The sequence below is a fragment of the Silurus meridionalis genome, chromosome 15, assembly GCF_014805685.1.
Source record: "Silurus meridionalis isolate SWU-2019-XX chromosome 15, ASM1480568v1, whole genome shotgun sequence".
In the NCBI taxonomy this organism is placed as follows: domain Eukaryota; kingdom Metazoa; phylum Chordata; class Actinopteri; order Siluriformes; family Siluridae; genus Silurus; species Silurus meridionalis.
Genome location: NC_060898.1, coordinates 3,081,726 through 3,086,852, shown reverse-complemented (window position 1 = coordinate 3,086,852; position 5,127 = coordinate 3,081,726).

Sequence of the window (5,127 nt, the reverse complement as noted above, 5' to 3'; positions counted from 1 at the left end):
TGTTGGACACAGGCCAGCCTTCGCTTCACCACGTGCATCAATGAGCCTCGGCCGCCCACGACTCTGTCGCTGGTTCACCACTGTCCCTTCCTTGGACCACTTTTGAGAGATACTGGAAACAGCCCACAAGTCAAGTTTGGCAAATCAAGTTTATTTCTATTGCGCTTTTCACAACAGACATTGTCTCAAAGCAGCTTTAGAGAATTTAACAGTTAAGGTGAACGATGTGTATTTATCCCTTATGAGCAGCCATGGCGACTGTGGAAAGGAAAAACTCTGTTAGATGTTATGAAGAAGAAACCTTGAGAGGAACCAGACTCAAAAGGGAAACCCATCCTCATTCACAAGAGCTGCAGTTTTGGAGATGCTCTGACCCAGTCGTCTAGCCGTCACAATTTGGCGCTCGCTCCAATCCTTATGCGTTTTTTTTCTCCTTCTTACACGTCAACTATGAAGGACAAAATGTTGACTTGCTGCCTAAAATATCGCACCCACAAACAGGTGCCATAATCGGTGTTATTTACTTCACCACTCATAATGTTATAATAGCATAATACCTTATTCATGTACAGTAAATGAATAAAAAAGCATAATGTGAAGATTTGTGTAACAGGATTTTCACCAGTGTCTGGATATTTTCATGACTGGAAAGATGACTTTATGCTTCATTTTAATTTCTTGGTAAAAGTTCTTTAAAAGTTTTTTTTTTTGGTCGACAAAAACCAAATCTGTCACTTCCATGCATTCTTGGACTCTCAAATAATTCAAATAACTCTTTCATAATATTAATCCAAACAGTATTTCTTGAAATATCTTAACTAGTAGCTTTGTAGCTATTTCAAAGACAAAGGTGTCTCTCTGCATCTCACCTTTACAGAGGAGTTACTTGTTTATCTGAACATTATATCTTAACACACCTGGTGTTGTCGACCCAGCAAGGATATAATTGTATCCTCCAGTGTCACCTCCTTAAATCTAATTTGTCATTTGATCGGAATGTCAGTGGTCAGGTGTATCAGGTATAAGCCATGTCTAGGTTTAGTGGACTTAATGTTGCTAGGTTTCTCATAAATGAACATGTCAACACTGAAGAAGTGAATGAACCGACAAATCCAGACACAGACCAGAAAGGATATTGTTTCAGCTCCTTATATGACAAGTAAAGCACCTGGATTTAAAGCAGCAGCTTGTATCTGTTAAACATTTGGACATTTTCTCTCTGTGAAAACTAATGGCAAATTGACTCATGGAACATTTCATAAACATCATTTCATCCCAGTAAGGAGTATTACATATGGGTAATAAGTTAAAATCTTATTGTGCAAATGTTCTTACTGGAGCACCTGCACAATTGTGCAATTATCCAGTCAGCCAATTGGGTGGCAGAGGAGCATGCATTACAAACCTGTAGTCAGATGGCTACAATGAGCTACAACAACAGAAAAGCACATGAGTTTCCACTTGTGTCAGTCAGAATTTACAATTTCCAATATTTTCCTCACCATATTCTCATCTTCATTTACAGCCATATTTAGAAGTAGAATGAAACCAGAAATCCCGAAGGAAAATCATACAAACATCAGGGAGAACTTCAAGCCTGTAACCTGAGATTGAACTGGAGACCCTGGAGCTGTAAGAGGTGCACATGAACCTTTGAGACATTGCTGGAGATTCAGGAGTGATGAGAGGTGTATCTGTCATGATGTATGGTCCGAGAGTCCCAAAACGTCATCTAAAGACGAGCCAACAACGTTTTTTTGATTATAACAAATTCCAAGATGGCTTTTGAAGCAGCACAAGCACATTATCACATCTTGTTTTTCTCGAATAGAAATTGTTTTACTTATTAATAAATAAATCCCATAGTGATGTGTTGATCCTGAAACCCTCTTCTCCAAAAATTATTCAATAATTGTGCATTTTACGCTACTGATATTTCTATAAGCTTATGGAAATTGAGGTTTATTGAAAGATTTCAGACCAAAGAAACACAAAGTACTGGCGGTTAAACCTTTCACAGCAGCTGAACTTTTCCGACAAAAATGTAAAACAAAGATATTTCCATAGGTTACTATCAGAACCCTGGGAATTTGGCCAAAGGTTTCTCATTAGACAATGATTGATGATCACTTTGTCAAAGCCAGAAGAAAGAGCCAACTGGCTAGCTTTAACGGTATTTATCCTAATCCAACTATTACAGGAGCATGCCTGGAATAATGTCGGCCTATACTTGTAGTTTTGTAGCGCTCCCTAGCCAGCATTTTTTACAGTATTTTTTTTTTTTCACAAAGAAGCCACGGTGTGTGTGGACTCAAGAGATGGAAAGTTTGTATTATGTGACTTATGTTTATTCAGTGGGCAGATGGTGGTTGTAGGCACCCGGCAGACTCTCTTATCCAGCTCATATCTAATGCAGAGGTTCTGACTGAGCAGATGGAGCATAGAAATCATTGCAATATTCAAATTGGTTGCTTTTTTTTTTTTTCAAAGCAGAATCTGATTGAAAGAGCACGAAAAACAAAACTATTTTCAATGGAAGAAATGAAGCTTAAGTTTTTGCTTCACAATGCGCTGGCAGTTTTTGTTCTCTTTTCATTGTTAATTCTGCTTTTGCAATTGAATCAGCATCCTGATCATTGTAAACCATTCTTAAATGGCAAAAATATAAATAATTTGCACAATGCGTGTGCCTGTAGTACTCTTTTTGACACCCATTGATGGTGTCTTGGCTCAGCTTTGAGAGAACATGTAGACCACCTAATGTTGCCATATTCTGTATTTTATAATACTATTAATGAACAAATACTTTAACTATAATAGTACATCATTATTCTGGAAAAATGATGTTTGGTATGTCTTAGCTGATCAACTACAGTAAGAATAAGCGAAACATTGTGTACATTTCTTGCTTAACTATCCGTTTCCATCATTATTGATCTCCTCTTATGTTTATTTCTTTTTACAATGAAATGCTTTAACATCAAAACATAATCTTTCAGCCGCTGAACAGAAATGATGAAAAAATGCATGTTTCTGTTCCACGACCTGAAGTGAGGACAAAATGTTCCAGGTAAACATCTGAGACCGCCAAGTCAAAAGAAAACAATACAGCTAATCATTACTTTAAAATGTATTAGATTGCAAGCTATGGTTTTACACACAGAGATCTTGGATAAAACTCCCAGGTTTCTGCTAAATGTCAAATCAAAACCATCTAGAGCTTCATAAGCTTTATGGCTTCATTAGCAGAGTCCACTGGCTTCTAGGAAATAAAAACCTCAGCGCATCCAGTATTCATGATCAGACTGTTTTCAGTCGTTAGTGAACTTACTGGTTCTGGCAGGCTTATCTTAGATTCAGAAAGACATGTACTGCTGTAAAAATGATGAGCTGTCATGAAACGCTCGCTTCCCAGACTCACAAAACCTCTCAGTCTTCATTTAAAAAAAAAAAAAAAACCTTTTCAAAGCAGAAATCATGGACATTCTCAGAAATAAATGTGAAGTAGTAAGTGGTAGCTTGGCAGGAAAGAATTTTTTGGACTTCTGATCAGAAGGTTGTGAGTTCAACTCCCAGCACCACCAAGCTGCCACTCCTAGGCCCTGCTCAATTGTATAAATAAGATGATTGTATATCACTGTAGATAACGGCAATGTAAATTTAAAATAGGAAAGCATCATATAAATAGTACTATAATAATAATAATTATTATTATTCAAATTTTTTCTGTATTGTTGGTTTCTTTACTCTGATTGGTCAGAAGGTGGCTATTGATCGTTTCATATAAAAGCTTATATGTATTAAAACACCCATTTAAATAGGGCACTTTTTTACGCAATGAGAACTCCAACATATCTTAAACAAGTGCGACAATGAAATAGCTGTTTTTGAACTGGTGTTAGGATTTTACTTAAGCTGTAACTTTAGGGCAGAGGATGTGCATTTGAATATGATGTTCTGTGAAGGTCTATGGAGAACTGACTCTGACTTCCTGCAACACTCACTGGTCTAAAAACATGGCTGCTACAGACTACAACTCTGCAAATCTGCCTACTTATTTAAAGACATTAATACTTTGGAAGATTATATGCACAGTAAACATAAATGCAATGTGTATATATACAGTACAGACCAAAAGTTTGGACACACCTTCTCATTCAAAGAGTTTTCTTTATTTTCATGACTATGAAAATTGTAGAGTCACACTGAAGGCATCAAGGGCTATTTGACCAAGAAGGAGAGTGATGGGGTGCTGCGCCAGATGACCTGGCCTCCACAGTCACCGGACCTGAACCCAATCGAGATGGTTTAGGGGTGAGCTGGACCGCAGAGTGAAGGCAAAAGGGCCAACAAGTGCCAAGCATCTCTCGGGGAACTCCTTCAAGACTGTTGGAAGACCATTTCAGGTGACTACCTCTTGAAGCTCATCAAGAGAATGCCAAGAGTGTGCAAAGCAGTAATCAAAGCAAAAGGTGGCTACTTTGAAGAACCTAGAATATGACATTTTTCAGTTGTTTCACACTTTTTTGTTATGTATATAATTCCATATATAATTCCACATGCGTTAATTCATAGTTTTGATGCCTTCAGTGTGAATCTACAATTTTCATAGTCATGAAAATAAAAAAAACTCTTTGAATGAGAAGGTGTGTCCAAACTTTTGGTCTGTACTGTATATATGGGAATACATTATACTAATATGTACACATGCTTGTATAAATCTAGATGTACATGTGCTTATACAGTATAAGTTTATTTAGTTGTATAATGTCTGATGTACATCTGATGAAAATGCAATGTTTCTTATTGTTTGATAAAAGAAAAAAAAAGAAAAAGAAAAAGAAAAAAACGTTAATTTATAGAAGCACTGTGATGAACCAGCGCTGTTTTTATTACTCAGCCTATAAGATGCGGCGCTCTCACCGCTGCGGCCCGGGTTCGATCCCTGGTCAGGGATCCAACCCCAGCCACTTTCAGTGCAGGTCCCAAGTCCAGATGAATTGGGGAGGGTTGCGTTAGGAAGGGCATCCAGCATAAAAACGTGCCAAATCAAACATGCGGAGGATCTGCTGTGGCGACCCCTAATGGGAGAATCCAAAAGAAAGCCTATACCAAACCTTGTTATCA